This window comes from Sus scrofa, chromosome 16 (genome assembly GCF_054392235.1).
Source record: "Sus scrofa isolate SSC_HxYL_T2T_F1_AM1 chromosome 16, Sscrofa_HxYL_maternal_Yorkshire_Landrace_v2.0, whole genome shotgun sequence".
In the NCBI taxonomy this organism is placed as follows: domain Eukaryota; kingdom Metazoa; phylum Chordata; class Mammalia; order Artiodactyla; family Suidae; genus Sus; species Sus scrofa.
Genome location: NC_139398.1, coordinates 23,080,578 through 23,100,428, shown reverse-complemented (window position 1 = coordinate 23,100,428; position 19,851 = coordinate 23,080,578). Strand labels below are relative to the sequence as shown.

Sequence of the window (19,851 nt, the reverse complement as noted above, 5' to 3'; positions counted from 1 at the left end):
ATTAACAGGTAATGGGGCATTGGAGTTAAGGCGCTAGAAAAAAGGACTCAATTTTCAACATCATCACCAAAAGGAAGATGGCTCTAAGATAATCATTAAAACCAGAAAATTCATGGCTCTCTAAAAGATTATGGATTTTATTTTAGCCTAATAAAACGCAAGGATAGAGTACAGCATCTATTTAAAAAGCCTGGTGGAGAAGTTCCCATCGTGGCTCAGCGGAAATGAATCTGACTAGTATCCATAGGATGCAGGTTTGATCCCTGGCCTCACTCAGAGGGTTAAGGATCCAGCATTGCCATGAGCTGTGATGTAGGTTGCAGACTTGGCTCGGATCTGGCATTGCTGTGGCTGTGGTATAGGCCAGAGGCTACAGCTCCCATTAGACCCCTAGCCTAGGAAATTCCATATGCCAAGGGTGTGGCCCTAAAATGACAAAAATAAAATAAAATAAAATAAAATAAAATAAATACACAGCCCAGTTCCCATCGTGGCTCAGTGGTAACAAACCCAGCTAGTATCCATGAGGGTGCTGATTTAATCCCTGGCCTCACTCAGTGGTTTAAGGATCATGAGCTGTGTTGTAGGATGCAGATGCAGCTTAGACCTCACGTTGCTGTGGCTGTGGTGTAGGCCAGCAACTACAGCTCCAATTTGACCCCTAGCCTGGGAACATCCATATGCTATGATACAGCCCTAAAAAAGACAAAAAATAAAAAATGAAAACCCAACTGAACCAAAGGCCATGGATGTGGACTTAGACACAAAGAGTATTTCTATGAGAGCATATGTCACAATTTAATACACTGAATTTGTGAATAGTATCCCTATGCAAGTATTTATACTTCAATTTATAATTTTAAATATAGATATAGTGCTATAGACAGAAAATTTGTGTCCTTTCAAATTCATATATTGAAGACTTATCCCCCAATGTGAAGTACTTGGAGTTTTTTGGAAGTGATTATCCTGAGATAAAGTCTTGAGACTGAGGTCCTCTATACTGAGATTAGGATCCTTATAGATCAGGAGTTCCCGCTGTGGTGCAATTGCATCAGCAGTGTCTCTGCAGCACCAGGATGCAGGTTCGATCCCCAGTCCAAAAGGATTTGATATTGCCATAGCTGTGGCACAGGTCACAACTGTAGCTTGGATCTTCTCCTTGACATTAGAACTCCATACACTGTGGGGTGGTCCAAAAAGAAAAAAGGAAGAGACCAGGGCTCCTGCATTCTCTCTTGTGCACTCCATCCATATGCATTCCTCAAGGAAAGGCCATATGAGGACATAGAAAGAGGCAGCTGTCTACAGACCAGGAATCTAATAAACATTCCAGCCTGAGAAATGAATTTCTGTGTTTGAGCCACCCAGTCTATGCTATTCTGAACTAGCAGTCAGAACTGACAAATACAGAAGCTGATTCTGAGAAGCAGGGTGCCGTTGTAACAAATACCTAAAAATATGAAAGCAGTTGTAGGACTGGGGAACAAGTAGAGGCTGAAAGAGTTCTGAGACACATGCGAGAAAAAACTACTATTGCCTTGAAGGGACTGTTAAAGGTGATTTTGGTGAAAGCTCAGGAAGAAAAGAGCTATAGAGAGAGCTTCCATCTTCTTAGAGAATGAATACATCAATAACCATATATAGACTATTGGTAGAAGTAGGAACTACAAAGATGATTTTGATGCAATTTCAAATGGAAATAAGAACATGTTATTTTACAATGGATGAAAGGTATTCTTTTTCATGAAGTGGCAAAAAAAATGTAGCTTAAGTGTGTTCCAGTATTTCTGGAAGATAGAACTTGCGATGAAACAACATTTTGATGAAGAAATTTCTAAGCAAAGTTTTGAAGAAGTGGCTTGGTTCTTTTATTACTGCTTATAGTGATGAATTAAAGACAAAATAAAAAAATACTTGTTCGAAGTATAGTTGATTTATAATGTTGTGTTAATTTCTTCTGTACAGCAAAGGGACTTGAAGAAGAAATTTTTAAGTAAAAAGGATCCAGAACTTAAAGATTTAGAAAATTCTCAGCCTATTATATTGCAAAAATGAACACTGTTCTGAAGAGAACACTCAGGGTGTGGCCCAGTAACCATTTGATAAGGAGAATAGTATGGGTGTGAACCACGGATTTAATCAGTCAAGTCAGGAACACTGCCAGTTTAAGCTGAAGGGGGAAGATATGTGATGGAATGAAGGAAGGCTGTTGGACTTCTTAGATTCTGCAGGAAAGAACAATAAACTATTCTGCTGCAACTTATATATTCTTCAGGAAAAGGGAAAAATAGAGAAGCCAAGATGATGGAGTTAGGAAGACCCTGAACTCATCTTCTTCCACAGACACACAAAAATTACAATTCTTTGAGAAAAACCTGAAGCAGAAAAGATTTTTCCACAATTAAAGACATGGAGAAGGAGCTGTAACAAGATAGGTAGGAGAGTCAAAGACACAGTATAGTCAGGACCCACACCCTGGTGTCCTCATAAATGAGGAATATCATAATCAGATCCCAGGAGCAAGGGATCTGAGCCCTACAATGGGATCCCTAGCCTGGGGAACCTGCCCTAGGAAAATAAGCCACCATAACCTCTACCTTTAAAAACCATCAGGGCTTATGTTCAGGAGAGCTGGAGGAATATAGAGAACAGAGACTGCTCTTAAAGGATGCATGCAAAATCTCACACACTCAGATGTACCAGTCCCAGCTCAAGGGCAGTAGTTTAAAAACCTGTGTCAGACTCACTTGCTGATCTTGGAAATCCTGCTAGAAGGTCAGGAGCAACTGTGAAACCTTCCATAGAGATGGAAACCCTGGTGGCAGCCCTTTGAATAAGTTCACTACCCCAATAATGCTAGGTCTAGCAAGAACCACCATTTTTTTTTTCCTTTTTAGGGCTGCACCCACAATATACAGAAGTTCCCAGGCTCAGGGTCGAATCAGAGATGTAGCTGCTGGCCTACACCACAACTCACAGCAACACTGGATCCTTAACTGAGTGGAGCCAAGGATCAAACCTGCATTCTCATGGATCCTAGTTGGGTTCATTATCACTGAGCCACGTCAGGAACTCCTGGCAAGAACCACTTTGAAATTCTTCTGTTAGCCTATTAATACCAGGAATCCAGCCCTGCCCTCTGGTGGGTCTGTAGCCATCACATGAGAAACAGTCTAGCAACCAACCAGGCTATAGGCCAGCTCAACTTACCCCTACACCTTTAGTCTTTGACCCCACTGCAATAGAAGGGACCCATGAAGTTCATTTATAGAGAACCCCCTGAGTATATAGCTCTAGTGACCAGAAGGGAGAAGGCTGCTAAGACCCATAGCATGTCTCCTAAACAAGGCCTCTGCTCCAAGACTGGGAAATATAACTTACCTAACACACTAAAATAAAAAAGAGAATGGAGAAAAATGAGGAGACAGAGGAATATATTCCAAATGAAAGAACAAGGCAAAAATCTCAGAAAAAGGACTAAACAAAGTAGAGATAAGCAATCTACCTGGCAAAGCATTTGATGTAATAATAATAAATACGTTCACCAAACTGAGACAAGGAATGGAAGAATACAATGGGAATTATACCTAAGAGAAAATGTAAAGAAGAGTCAAATGGAGCTGAAGAAAACAATAAGAGAATTTTGAAAATAAACTAGAAGGAACAAACAGTAGATTAGATGATTCAGAAAAATAAGGCATAGAGATGTACTATACAGCATAAGAAACATGGTCAGTGATATTTTAAAACATGAGGATGGATGATTTTTAGACTTATATAAGTGATCATTTCACAGTGTATGTAAGTGTCAAATCGCTATATAGTATACCTGAAACTAGCATAATTTTGTATATCAACTATATTTTGGTGAAAAAAAAAAAAAAAAAAGGAAGAATAGCCCCAAGGCAATTTAGAGATCCACAGGGCCACTGCCCCTGTTTAAAACCAGATGAATTCCAAACAAAGGCTCAGGGGTTTGGCTAGCTTCAGAATGAACCACTCATATCTGATTTGAATGATATTTAGATGAAACTTTAGAACTGAGACTTTAGAGGGGATGCTAGACAAAGACTTTGGGGGCTATTGGAATGGGATGAAGACATTTTTGCAGGTAAGAAGAACATAGATTTTAGGGTTAGCAATTTAGGGGTAGAATGCTATAGATTGAATGTATCCCCTCAAATTTATATGCTAAAGCCTTAATATTTATTGTGATGGTATTTGCAAGTAGGGCCTTTGGGAGGTAATGGTTGAGACAAGATCAGGAAATTGAACTCCCATTATGAGACCAGTGTCCTTATAAGAAGAGGAAGACAACCGGAGCTCTCTTTCTCTCTCTGCCTTGTGAGAATAGAGCAAAAAGGCATCCATAACAAGGAAGAAGGTGGTCCTCAGAAGTTGCTGATGCCTTGCTCTTGGATTTCCCAGAATCCAGAAGTGAGAAGTAAATGTCTATTATATAAGACACCCAGTTTATGACATTTTGTTTAGCAGACCAGCCAGAGCTAAGACATATAAAAAAAATGTAGAGTATTAATTGGCATGCTTATTATCTTATTAAAGTGTTTTACTACTCTAAATCAGCACTGTTTAATAGAAATGTTTGTCATAATGAAAATGTTCCATATTTGCACTCTCCAGCATGGTAGCCACCAGCCACATGTGCCTATTAAGAATTTTAGAATATGACTAGTGAAACTGAAGAGCTGATTTTTAAACCACATTTTCTTAAGGTTAATTACATAAATTTAAATAACCACATGTAGTTATTGGCCAGAGTTTGTATAATCTATTGATTCCACACATTGGATAACATCACTATTATTATATCTCTTTATAGTAAGTTGTTTGATGTCCTAATTTGTACCAAGCTTCACATTTAGACCACACTTTTTTTTTTTTTTTTTTTTTTTTTTTTTTGCTTTTTAGGGCCGCACTTGTGGCATATGGAGGTTCCCAGGCTAGGGGTCAAATCAGAGCTATAGCTGCTGGCCTACACCACAACCACAGCAATGTGGGATCTGAGTCGTATCTGTGACCTACACCATAGCTCATGGCAATGCTGGATCCTTACCCACTGAGTGAGGCCAAGGATCGAACCTACATCTTCATGGATTCTAGTCAGGTTTGTTAACCACTGAGCCATGAAGGGAACTCCTAGACCATACTTTTTAATGTTATGATGCTCTATGGACAATTCATTATTCCTATTATCCATGTATAGTGTTCCTAAGCTTCCAGTGAACCAAACTCTCAGGAATACGCTATTTTTGGAACGTCATTGATTTCTGTCAACCTGTTTACTGAAATATATTTATCTTACTCAAAACCTTCACTGGTGTTACTATTCTGGCCTTTTTTGACTTGCCTATTGGGTTATTGATGTTGCTCCTGGTTACTTTCTTGTTGTTTTGTTTTGCTGTCTTATTTTTGTTGCACTTATCCATAAGTCTTTCAAATCAGGAAATTTGGGGCCCCCAAACTTTAAGTTATACTCTTAGTGGAGCCACAGTTATAGCGGCAGAAGAAGGAGTGGTTTGGCATCTTAAATGTGCTCTCCTTGACACATTCTTTCCCAAAATTAGACATTGTTAAGGTCATAGGATATTTGTAATAACAGCCTATCTTAACCAGCATTTCTTGTACATAGGTATGACCATAAAATAAGACAAAACAAAATATCAAAGTACACAAATAGAACAAGTACTACAGAGAGGAAAATATTATTGAAGGGTCAAAAAAAGTAGAAAACCAAAGATTATTTTCAAAGAGAGTCTATGTTACTTTCATAATATTAAGAAAAAATCATAGGAAGAAACTGAATGATAATTGATGAAAGGAAGTATGCCATACAAAGCTAACAAAAGTTAAAGAGAATACTCTAAAATGGAGAGACATAAAGAAAAAGAAACAAAAAGCTGAGAAATTACTAGTTATTGAAGATTGATCCAGCAGAGCCACAACAAAGCAAATAAAAATTCCATATAAGTTTTAGTAGTAGAAAATATTTTTAAATATTTTTAAATGGAGATAAAAGCACATGAGGTTGTTTTGTTTTGCTTTGTTTTGTTTGTTTTTACACTGGGGATGAAGAAAAAAATTTTGAAGCACAAAAGCATACCCAGGACCAATCTCAATGAATTAAAAATAGAACATACAAATCCATACAAATCCTAATGGCATTCCAAGACATCTAGGGTAAAGAGATTATAAAACCTCCAGAAATTGTGAATCTAGCTCCATGAAATGATTGTCAGAATAACCTTAACTACTCACTTATGCAAAGAAAAATGCTAAAAATGAGACAATGAATCATTATTTTAAACTGTATCAGAATATTATTTGAAATACAGAATCATATAATCACTCAACATAGCAATATAGTATAATGATGAAAAAAGACATTTTTGATTCTAGAAAAAAAATCAATGAATCTCTCTTACAATTTTAGGAAAAAATTACCTGAGAATATACTTAGCAAAACAAAGAAGGAATTAAAGAAGGAAAAACCTTAGAGTCCAATAAGAATGGAACTAACCCTGATGTGCAGTGAAAGTAAATTCTAGAGTGAAATTAAGCCTTGAAAACATTTATAAGTGCTTTAAAATACAATGGTTAGAGAAAAATAAAGTGAATTGAAAAGAGGAAAGAAAGATAATAAGTATATTGCAGTTATAAATTTCAGTGATAATGCTTAAAAAAAAATCTACCGGAGTTCCCGTCGTGGTGCAGTGGTTAACAAATCTGACTAGGAACCATGAGGTTGCAGGTTTGGTCCCTGGCCTTGCTCAGTGGGTTAAGGATCCGGCGTTGCCATGAGCTGTGGTGTAGGTCGCAGATACGGCTCAGATCCTGTGTTGATGTGGCTCTGGCCTAGGCTTGGCGGCTACAGTTCCGATTTGACCCCTAGCCTGGGAACCTCCATATGCAGCGGGAGAGGCCCTAGAAAAGGCAAAAAGACAAAAAAAAAAAAAAATCTACCAAAACCTCAGTGTTATCACACACAGATATTTCTTTTTACTCACAGTCCTAAGGACAGCAGGGTCGTTTTTCTGGTGGCAATTGGGCTTTGTATGACAGTTGTGGGTCCAGAGGTCAACTTTGCTGATCTTGGTTGGACTCTCTCAGATAGCTATGTTGATCATAAGCTGGATAATGTCAGCTGAAAAAACTGGGCTCTTCTCTACAAGAGCCCGTAGGACCACATGCCTGCCCAGACTTATTTTCATGAGGAAATCCTTGCCCCTCAAAAACACCAGTAGAGCACAAGGCCTGCAATCCAGACTCTGAAATGGCACACCATAAATTCCATCACATTCTATCTGCCACAGCAAATTATAAATCCAGGCCAAATCCAAAATTTTGGAGAAGAGAGGCCTTCTCACAAGGAGAGAAGCTACAAATTTCCATTAATGGGGACACTGATACAAGTTGGGATGGAAAACTGAGAACATTTCCTATATGTAGCAGAAAAAAAAAATAGTAAATATGCAAATACACATATATCTATTGAGAACAATATAGCAGTATACTTAGAGATGTAGATATGTGTATATGGGAATCATATAATAAACTCTATTTTATGTGGTAAAAACTGGGAAATGTTATGGATAATGGTAGTATAATAATGTTCTTACTTTTAAAATCAGTCAATATATTTTGGACAAATTTGTCATGTTAAGAAATAGGGTTATAGAGAGATTATTTTGAAATATATGGATAAACATAATCAATTTAAAAATAAAGAAATTTCCTTTGAGCTTGAGGTTGAAGAGAGGAAAGGTTAGAAACTTAGATTTTGGTATGATATAGTTCTGTATCATTTGAATATTTTTGTCTGTGTATGTACATATATATTCATGCACAATAATGGCTTTTCAAAATAAGCATTTTTTTAGAACAGAGAAAATGGGTTTAGATCACATGTGTGTGTGGATATGAATTTCTGTCACATACGGTAGGGAAAAACAAACTCTGGTTTGAGGGAAAGAAGGGTCAAGTCAACACATTTCCTGCTGAGAAACACTTTCCACCTCCCCAAATGGTATATTCATGATATTGTATATGTATTATCTGTTGCTACTCATTATATTTCACTTAGAATATCCTGCAAGACACTTGGCATTTTTATAGATGTTCATAAGGGATGTGTTTTATAATTTTCCTTTCCTTTCATCTATTCCAAGTGTGAGACAAAAATGAGGTGACTGCTGTGTTCCCCACTTTGGTGGATGCCTATGGTTTTCAGAGGAGAATACAGCATCTAGCAATTGGGGTAAAGTATATTAGATTCTAAAAGCTAAAGCCTTTGAATTACTTTCTTAGGGTTTATCATTTTGGAACATACCCCTGTGACTTTCTTATGCAACTGGAATAACATGTATATATATGTATGTATGTAAGAGTGGGCTTGATTTAATAGTACCCTCTAAGTACAGATTTCTTATACTCTCACAAGTAATTGATTTTTGTTTTTTGGATCTATATATATATATTAGTAGTTCTTCAAAAACTGGGAGCATTAGAAATTATAGGCATTGTATGCCCTTGTTGCTTATTGGATGTCTAATTAACATTATTTGGAATGAGTTTTAATAATAAAAATACCATATAAGAAATTAATTCAAGGAAGTGGTATAAACATTTTTGAAATGTCATGTGACACGGAAATCCTATTCTTTCTAATATATTTCACCTATTTCATGACATCCAAAATGATAAGTGTACTATTTCTTGAGTTCTCGTTTGACTACTAGGTGCCTTCCAAACTGTTTCTCTAGCCTTCCTAATTTGGTCTTCAGAATCCTGAAGATTCTCTCTCACTCACTGTACATAAAGGTGTACAGCTTTATGCTTAAATAAAGGTATTGAACATGATAATCAACCAGATTTCTCCTGCATAAATATTGTACCTCACTGTTAACACGCCCAGAAATTTTAGGCTGAATAATTTCCTCCCAAAATTCATATAATGAAGCCCTAATGCTGGTATTTCTGAATATGACTACGGTGGAGATCAAGTCTTTACATAAGTGATTCAGTTAAAATCAGGACTTTAGGATGGACCCTAATCCCAACTGACAGGTGTTCAGCTTGGGTTAGGGTTCATCCTAAAGGAGAAGAATTTTAACATAGATAAAGACACTAGGGATATTGGTGCAGAAAAAAGGACCGTGTGAAGGCACCCTGAGAAGGTGGTCATCTGCAAGCCAAAAAAGAGGCCTCAGGAGAAACCAAACTTGCTGATACCTGAAGTCAGACTTCTAGTCTTCAGAAGGGTGAGAAAACGAATTTCTGTTATTTAAGCCACCCAGGCTATGGTATTGAGTTATGACAGCCCTAGGAAACTACTACACTCACTAATGAGACATTCACTGATTTTGATTTACTTAAAGTCCCATGCATCAATATGTACAGGCCAACCTGGGCAGCGTATAGTTTTCTGGCTACTAGAGAGAGTCATAGAATAATAAAATGGTACCTGGAAAGGAAAGGATGCCAAAAACAATCTTCCTCATTTGTGTAAGAAACAGGTGTTTTTTAGGAAAACAAAAATGGGCTTAGTTACTTATTGTACCTTTACCTTAGTTTCTAGAATAGGTTTTACTTGCATTTTGGTAATGACTCTAAGTCCCACATCTCATCAGCAGTTCATTGAGAACATTGCATAATGATCAAGTACTTATTTTAAGCTACATTTCACATGATTTATTTTCTTTTCCTGATATAGCTTTTTGCTTCAATCATAATGTAAGCTATCTTTGTTTTTAATTTTGAACTTGAAAAATGAAGCTATGAATAAAAGGAACAAATTCATGATCACGGAGATATTTTCTTTGGCTAAAAATGGCCCTTGATGTTCCAGACAAATAAGTTGTCCTGAAAGTGTCGAGGACTGAAGAAAATTCTGTCCTGATGGTAACTGAGTACTATGGAAAGCTTCCTGCATTCAACAATAGCTCTGCCAGGAGCACAGATAAATAATTTGACAATTTATAAGAGAAGAAAAGAAAATTTACTACTAATAATCAGCAGATTTTAGCACACATACAAGCACTTTGTAAAGAGCACAATGCAGCCAAATATAAATTAACAAAGAACATGTAATCAGCACTATCCTGCTTTCACATTTTTTGTTTTGTATTTCCTCAGATCCACTCTGATTGTTTTTCAGTTAAAATAACCCTTTTCTTGGTAATCTTTTTAAAATGTCCCCCACTGTTTTTCAGAGTAAATTATTTTCTATAGCCTACAGCTATTTTCAGTACCTGAAGAATTAATAAAGATGTTGGCATAGGTCAGCCTAAATTTTACCCGTTGTAGGACACAAAATACTTTTGCTTTGCAAGTGTGCAGTGTCTTTGCCTCCAAATCCACTTTCCTATTTTTGTTAATAATATTAACCTAAGAAATTATATCTGTTAAATAGAAAATACAAATTATGCATCAATTCGGTTCAAGTAAAATGACATTTATTAAACAACAACAAAAAGCCAGGTATTTTACTAAGAGCTAAAAATACAAAAGTAAAGATTCTCAGCCAAAAAGATAACTAAAATATATTAATGCAATGCTTAATTATTCAGAGAAGTTTCAGAGAAGGGTTGAAATGATTTTTTCTTTGCTTTCTATAGGAAAGTTGTAAATCCCATGTAAATTAATTTAAATGTATGAATTTTAAAATATGTAAAGATTAATCACTATTTTCAAATTTCAAATTAGTTGCAGACATTTTTATATGTAACCTACTAATCAAGGGCATGAAAATAATCCTTTATAGTCTACTATACACTCCCTGTATCTCTTAGAACATCGTATTCAATAAACGCTTAGATTAATTAGTTCCCTATGGCCATTTTCTAGCAATGTGCTAGCCTTCTTTGAGCCACTATGAGTACTCAAAATAAATAGATAGGGAACTCAAAGTCCATTAGCTTAAACTCCCGTCTACTATGAGTCTCTTCCAAATTTTCTACCAAATTGTCATCTAGCCTATGCTTGAGAATACTCCACATCAGGAACTCTTCACTTTCCAAAGCAGATCATTAAATTAATGAACAACTTTAACATCGGAAAAATTCTCCTTCATTAAACAGAACACTGCCTTCTCTTCATTTCTGCCTCTTGTTCCCAGTTGTGCCTTAAAATAAACCGTTCTTTCCAAATACCAGGTCTTTCATTTTTAGACCTGTATCTTCCTGCTTTGCCTCTTCTAATTTCCTCTAATTCCAGTTAGATATTCCATTTGTCTTTCTTTAAAAACAATTTCACATCCCTTCCTAGTCTGGGTACAGTCTAGTTTGTCCACAGTTGGCTTGCAAAAGACATGAGTGAGTATATACCAGTAGCAATAAGATTTACTGTGAATATCCTTGAAGGAGAGAGACATTTGAAAGCCCACAATCACTCAGCTTTCAGTAACCCACAGAAATGAGAGCTTGGGTCAAAAGCATGATGGAAAATACTCTAGCAGAGCACATTTTTATATGGAACTTGAGATGAGTTCAGAGGATCACTAGTCAACTTTGCACACAAAAAAAGGTGTTTTCTGCTCAAGGGGATTGCTTTTTTGATTGGATGTTAGCTAAGGTGCTTCACATACAGTATTGCTGGAATCAACTGAGAGACTCCACCATCCTCTCTGGGACTAGCTCAGTCTTGTGAACCTGCTTTCTACTAAATGCCATCCTGCCAACAGTGCCATGCAAGACACCAATGGCTGGCTGTCCTAGTTCCCCTAGACTTGAAGAAGTATCCCAAACTGAATCTATATAAAGGGATCAATCTCCTGTGATCTGGAAAACATTTTTCCCAATGATCCTATATTGTTAATTTAATTTAATTAATTTATTTATTTATATTTTCCAGGGCCATACCAGTGGCATATGGAGCTTCCCAGGCTAGGGTTCTAATCGGAGCTGTAGCTGCCGGCCTACACCATAGCCACAGCAACGTGGGATCCGAGCCATGTCTTCGACCTACACCACAGCTCACGGCAATGCTGGATCCTTAACCCACTGAGCGAGACCAGGGATCGAACCTGCAACCTCATGGTTGGATTTGTTAACCACTGAGCCACGATGGGATCTCCTGTTAATTTTAAACGTATCTGTCATTCTGCTTTCTTTCTCAAATAGAGCTTTGGACCACGAAAGAACTCTTAAGTTTATAACACTTTCACATTGCATATGTAATTTTGGCCTAACTGCTATTAATTCAAGTTAAAATCCTTTTTAAGTGTTCATGACATAGATTTCAGAAATTCTCCTGTGTAACTTAGTGTTTTCCTGCTTAGGGACCATTTGTGGAGATTTCCTCTTTCTCTATTTCCATTTCCTTCCTTAAATCTGGTTTTACTGGGAACCTACTACTTCCCCAGCATTGGAATACTGTAGCCCTTAACCTATGGAAGTGCTTCTATCTATACCTATTGTTATAAACTGAATTATGGTCCCCACACCCATTCACATGTTGAAGCCTTAACTCCCAAAGTGACTGTGTTTGGAGATAGGGCCTGCTAGGAGGTGATGGTTATTAAACAAAGTCATAAGGGTGGGGCCCTTATCCAATAAGACTGGTGTCTTTATAAAAAGAGGAAGAGACACCAGAGCTCCCTCTGCCAGCTCTCTCTGACAGTGCACAGAAAAGGCCATGTGAAAACACCATGAAAGTAAGATCATCTATAAGCCCAAAGAGATGACTCACAAGAAATCAACCCTGCTAGAACCTTGAACTTGGACTTCCAGCCTTCATAACTGTGAGAAAGTTAATTTCTGTCATTTAAGCCACCCAGTCAGCAGTAATTTGTTAGGTCAGCCTGAATAGACTAACATATCTCCAGCACACGTTTAGTGTTTATTATGGATATTCTGGAAGAGATTTCCTTATAAGGTGCTATAAAAGCCCAGATGGAGGAACAACACTTTAGGGAAACTATTGCATGCCTCTAACAGTAAGCACCTTTTCCTAAATACAAAAAAGAATGCATCAAACTTAGCAAACCAATCACATTTCACTGACACTCCAATAGATACCTCAGCAAGACCTCAATATTATGTTCCTTTTGTTGCTCAGTTACTACATTTGCTTCACGTGAAAGAGGATTATTGGATTTAAATAAAGCTAGAATTACCAGTACCAGAAAGATGGGCATTATTCAAAGTTGAAAATACACTTAAATAACTTCTTCTGATACAGATAGTAGATATATTCAATGTGAAAGCTTCTCTTTCTCAATGCATTCAACTAAATCACTGAAGTTTTCTACCTGCAGGTTTGAAAATAAAAAAATACAGAAAAAGGAGAGGTTTGTTCCTGCTTATCAGCTCCTGTACGATGTTTTTCCTTCTGAAACTCAAGCCTAGTTTTTATTTGCAGGCACTGTGTACTCTGCTACACACATATCCTCCATGCCTGAGGAAGACGAAAGTGTTCATATGTTCTCAGGGTGCTAACTTAAGGTAACTGGCTTGATTTTTTGAGAATACAAACATGTTGTTTAGCTAGTGAGTATTTAACGAACTGTAATTTTGTACTCTACATTTTTCTATACATCGGTATAAAAGATGAATAAAGAAAATATATCTGGAGTTCTGTGGCACAGCAGGTGAAAGATCTGGTATTGTCACTGCAGAGGCTTGGGTTGAATGCTGTGGCATGGGTTTGATCTTTGGCCTGGGAACTTCCACATGCCATGGGTGTGGCAAAAAAAAAAAAAAAAAAGTCTGCCTTCAAAGTCTAATGCAGCTTCCCTCCAGCTATTCTTGTACCTTCTCTTCCCTCCACACATACCAACAGTCTCATATATTCCAGGTATACTTGGTTCGGAGTCCCAACTTAAGGAAATGGCTGTAATGCTCCTAGAAATCCAGAAGTGTGGGCTTAATAGAGTACTTGTGCAAAGGAAGAAGGCTGTAGATTGAGCCAGTAACTGGTAGTCTAGGATGAACTTCTTCTGGATGAGAACTTATAGTAACCTGGTGCATACCAGCTTTATTATCTCGATGGAGAACGCCATGTGCTTATAATGAAATCTTAAAGCAATAGCACACAATATACGCAGGGATGATGGATATTTGAATAGCCAAGTTCCCAAACGTTCAATAGGATCCCTAATTCATATACATATATCAAATTGTTACATCAAGAGACTAAAAGAAATCAATGCTGAAGCAGTCTTGTTACATCATAAAAGACATTAATTTTATGCTGAAGACCAATAGGCATGTTTCCTGTTAGTTAAGAAGTCTGCTCCTTTCTGATCAGTTCTGAAGGATTGAAACCCTTTGATTTCCTGCTGCATGATTATAAGACATACCATGTAGAAATAGGATTCTTTGGCTAGAGGGTCCATGTATTATCAGGAATCATTGACTGAGCTTCCCAACTGAGTCAAATCAGGCCATAGGAAATTCCAGTGACTCCAACATCCAATTGTTAAATGTTTTTTTCACTGTTGAATGAAGTATCAAGAAAAAAAATCCAGTTGATCTACTTTTCTAATAGAGTAACTAGTTCTGTTAATTAAATCATATTACCCTTCTCAGCAGCTGCAAATAATATCATCAAAAACCATGATATATCCAAGGCTCATAGAAATCCTCCTGGAAAATCTTTCAAATATCCAATAAACATTCTATTCCTCTCATTCTTTTTTTCTGTAATATAATCTTATTATTATATTAGTCTTACTTCTGCCCCTCCTTTATTTAAAAAAAAAGTAAAGAAAACTTTTGGTTTTAATCTTACTGCTTCATATAGAATGCCCCAAAACATAGTTTTCTCAAGCCCTCATGGAAATTTCTCCAGGATAAGTAATAAAACAGGCCTCCATAAATTAATACAAGGTAATTCTCTGACCACAATGGAATGAATAGTTTTTTCAACTAATGGTTCTGGGACATCTGATTATCCACTTGTAAAAGAATGTTGATGAACTGTCTAACACAAAACACTAGAGTTAAGTAAAAATGGATATAGCCCACAAAGTAAGTCACAAAAGTATACAACACATAAAACAAAACATAAGAATAAATTTTTGTGTTCTTCAATTAGACAAATTCTTATTAGCTATGACAGAAAAATTAGCTACAATATAATGAAAGGTAAATTTTGTCAAAAATTGAAAGTTTTGTACTTGAAAAAACACCATCAAGAAGGTCAAAAGACAACACAAAGAATGAGAAGAAACATCCAAAGTTTATAAACAGATAGCCAATAGGCACATGGAAAATTGTCCAACATTACTAGCCATTAGGGAAATGAAAACCAAACCCTAATGAGGTATAATTTTACACTCCCCAGGCTAGCTATAATCAAAAAGAAAGATTACTAGCAAGGCTGAGTGTGGAGAAATTGCAACTTTCATAAACTGCCAGTGGGGATGTAAAATTTTGCAGCAGCTTTATAGCACAGTTTGGCAGTTGGAATATTACTAATAAAAGTTACTGTATGACCCTGATATTCTCAAGGGAAATGAAAACATGTCAACACAAAATTTTGTCCACAAATGTTCATAGCAGCATTATCCATACTAACCAGAAAGTGAAAACAACTGAAATTTCCATGAACTGATGAATGGATAAATAAAATGTAGTGCATTCTTCCAGTGGAATATTATTCAGCATTACAAAGGAATGAAGTACTTACATAAAACTGAACCTTAAAAACATTATGCTAAGTAATGGAAACAAGTCAAAATGATACCATATTGCATGATTATATTTACATGACATGTTGAGAATAGGCAAATCTACGAAGACAGAAAGCAGATTGGTGGTTGCTAGTTGCCTAGGTGCTGAGAGACTGGATAAAGAATGTTAGGTAATGATAACTAGTTGGAGTGGGGACCTTTTAAGCATGAAGAAAATAATTCAAAATTGATTTTGATGATGGTAACAGAACTTTAAATATATATTAAAAATATTGTACTGTATAGTTTAAATGGCTCAGCTTAATGGTTAATGTAAATTAGGTCTTTCAATAGAAATGTTTTTAAAAATAACACAGATATGGAGTTCCTGTTGTGGCTCAGCAGTAATGATCTAGACTAGTATCCATGAGGATGCAGGTCTGATCCCTGGCCTTGCTCAGTGAATTAAGGATCTGGCATGGCCATGAACTGTGGTATAGTTTGCAGATGTGGCTCAGATCTGGCATTGCTTTGGCTGTGGTATAGGCTGGCAGATTCAGCTCTAATTCGACCCCTAGCCTGAGAACTTGCATATACCATATGTGTGTTCCTAAAAAGAAAAAAAAATAAAAAAAACAAAATTAAAAACACAGAGGCAAATCATGTTTATTAAATAATGAATAATAGTTATGATTTTTAATGACCTAATGAAATACATAATTCAAACACAAGTTAGAAACTCTTAATAAGAAAGGTTATCAAAAATTAATAAACCTATTAATAATTCAGCTTTCAAATTGATAGAAACATATAATGAAAATAATTATCAGAACAGTAGCAGGTGAATCATTTTGATTTCTAGCAATTGAAGATAATTATTTATGTGGTTTTGAATATGATGACTTTCCAAGTTTTGATGATGAAGAGTAAAACTTTCAAGACATACTTTTATGTGTTTGGCTTTTTGATGTATTGCTATAATAATAGTGGATATGCGATACTATTGCAATTAATTCAATTTTTTGAAGCCTCGTTTCCTAATATTAAAAAAACATATGAATTATTGTAGGCGTAGGTATATATGACTGCTATACAGAAAAGATTGAGCCTAGCTGGTTTGACTGCTCTTTTTTGAAAGACCTGCTTACAAGATTGGTCCTTGGCCAGCTTCTGGGGACTTGGATTTCTGAGGGTTCTCACATTCCCAGAATAGATAAGGGTGATTTATTATTGCAAACAGGTTTATGCAACACATTATAATCCACCTGTTTTATATTATACTGAACATCTGCTTTCCTTCTAGAGGTCTGGAAAATTGGTACATACTAAAGAACAGGATGTCTAAGTGATGAACACCCAATTAGAAATCCTGGGCCCTGAACTTAGGTCCTTTCTGGTATTCAACATTTTACACCCTGTGTCACTACTCCTTGCTGGGAAAGTTAAGTGTTCATTATGTGTCTCCACTGGGAGGCCATCTTTGGAAGCTTGTGGCTGATTTCTTCTGCACTTATCCCATCAGCATTTCCCTCTTTCTCATCCTGTTTCTATTTTTTCACTGAAATAAATCATAGCCATGACAACAATATGCTGACTGCTGTGAGACTTCTTAACTAATCATCAAATAAACAGGTGGTCTTGGTAACCCCTTAATACAACTGTATAGCAACTATGCTACATTTGCAGGATTTCATTTAAATTTACTGTATTTGGTACCTCAATTTGTTCCAAGTTTTTCTTTCTTTTTTTTTTTAACCAGTTTATTTTTTTATTTTTATTTTTTTACAGAATAAAATACATATATTTAAATGCAATTACATTCACACAGATTATTATATCATGGATCTTAAGAAACAATTAAGTGACTCCCTCTGGAGAAGTGGAATGGAAAATATGCTGAGACAAATACGAAATTTATTCTGTACTTTATCCCATTATGTATGGCTTTCATCTTTACTATTTAGTATTACCTATTACATTTCATTTTTCTTTAAAAATTAGCATTATATTAAAATTGTGTATATTATGCAACTAAAATTTATAAAGAAGAAAGCCTTATATACCATTAAATATTTTATACAGCATAATAAAAAGAATAACTTAACTGGTAAGAATAACAAAAATAATACACCCTCTGAAAATAAATAAAATATAAAATGCGTAAATTGGTTAAAAAATAGTGTAACTATATAAATATGTCCTCACAATTTGTTACATCCTATTGATTCTTCAATATAGGCATTACACCATTCTAGATGATGTGATAAACAAGACATTATAGACCTTACATTGTACCATGAAGAGAAATGATTATTAATAATACAATTGTAGAACTGTATTATTTAATTGTACAGTTGCATTATTTAATTGTAATTATCATAAATTCTTTGATGGAGAGGAAATCAGAATCAGATCTAAGAAGACTTCAGCATTCCAAGAATGATGTCATATGACCCCCTTCATGGTGGATTATGTAGTTATTTACTATGAGGTATATTTCTTCTCCAGAGGTTCCTTGTTTGTGTATCAATTGTAGATTTTTGGTTTGCAGTTATTCTGAAGTTTTGATATAAGAGTCTGTATGTGCATGAGATTGTTTTAAGTTGTTGTTCTTTTAATTGCAAGTTCATCTCCATTATCCTGCATTTGTACCCATCTCTTCTCATGATTTCTGATTGTGGTGGTATAATTGTTCATGGATGATTTCATATATTTACTGTATATGTACCTTTACTGGTGAGCCTTGTCATTTGTGGAATTTTTGTTTCCTGTTGCGGGCTTTTCTTTTCTGCTTAGAGAAGTTCCTTTAGTATTTGTTGTAAGGCTGGTTTAGTGTTGCTGAATTCTCTCAGCTTTTGCTTATCTGTGAAGCTTTTTATTTCTCCTTCAGATCTGAATGAGAGCCTGGCTGGGTAGAGTAATCTTGGTTGGAGGTTTTTTCCTTTCATCACGTGAAGTATATCATGCCACTCCCTTCTGGCCTGCAGAGTTTTGCTGAAAAATCTGCTGATAACCTTATTGCGGTTCCCTTGTATGTGATCTGTTTCTTTTCGCTAGCTGCTTTCAAGATTTTCTTTTTGTCTTTAGTTTTGGTCAGTTTGATTAATATGTGCCTCGGTGTATTCCTCCTTGGCTTTATTTTATACGGTACTCATTGTGCTTCCTGGAATTGAGTGAGTGGTTCCTTTCTCATGTTAGGGAAGTTTTTGGCTATTATCTCTTGGAATATTTTTTGTGTCCCCTTCTCTCTCTCTTCTCCTTCTGGCATCCCTATAATACGGATGTTGGTGCCTTTCACATTTTCCCAGAGTTCTCTGAGACTCTCTTCATTTGTTTTCAATCTTTTTTCTCTTTTCTGTTCTGCATCAGTAGTTTCCACTAATCTGTCCTCCACCTTGCTTATTTGTTCTTCTGCCTCCTGTATTCTGCTGTTGGCTGCTTCTAGTGAATTTTTTATTTCAGTTATAGTATTTTGCATCTCTTCTTGTTGAAGTTTTATATCTTGTTCTCTCAGTGTTTCCTGTAAGTTATCCATCTTTGCCTGCAGTTTATTTCCAATGTCTTGCATCATCTTTATCATCAACAATCTAAAGTCTTTTTCCTGGATGCTGAGAATCTCCTCATCACTTAGCTGATTTTCTGGGGTTTTTCCTTTCTCCCTCATCTGAGTTATAGTTCTCTGTCTTTTCATGGTTATAGGTTTTTGGTGTTGTGACCTTTTTACAGATAATAGAGTTTCAGCCTGTCTTACTTCTGGCGTCTGCCCCCCTTGTGGCTGAATTCTGGATGGGGTTTTGCTGGATGCTTCCTGGGTAGGGGGTGATGCCTGCCCACTGGTAGGTGAAGCTGAATCCTATTGCTCTGGTGGGTGGGGCTTTGTCTCTGGATGGGATTAGGCACAGCTGTCTTTAGGTAGCCTGGATTGTTGTTTGCCCTGGGGTTTCTCAGCACTGACTGATGGGTGGGGCCAGATTTTCCCAAAATGGCCACCTTCAGAGACAGGAAAGCTGCTGAATATTCCCAAGAGCTTTGCTTTCAATGTCCTTCCCTCACAACAAGCCACATTCACCCCTGTTTTCCCATGATGTCCTCCAAGAACTGCAGTCAGATTTGACCCAGATTCCTATGGAGACCTCGCTCTAACCTGGGAACCAGTGCATGTGAAAGTCCGTGTGTGCCTTTTAAGAATGGGGTCTCCATTTCCCCCAGTCCTGTGG

The 19,851-nt window shown here is 36.4% G+C and overlaps 1 long non-coding RNA gene across 2 annotated transcripts in view; it reads right to left on the bottom strand.

The window, feature by feature from the left end:
* Window positions 1-19,851, bottom strand: part of LOC146395465 (uncharacterized) — a 134,470-nt gene that overhangs the window by 64,709 nt on the left and 49,910 nt on the right. Inside the window, exons 3-4 of one of the 2 annotated variants that reach the window (XR_014831626.1) lie at window positions 14,321-14,455; window positions 10,454-13,270 (exon numbers count right to left, since the gene is read on the bottom strand). The exons of the other annotated variant lie outside the window; for it this stretch is intronic. This is a non-coding gene — a long non-coding RNA (uncharacterized LOC146395465). Of the gene's footprint in view, window positions 1-10,453; window positions 13,271-14,320; window positions 14,456-19,851 lie in introns of those variants that run through there. 2 annotated transcript variants of the gene reach the window in all.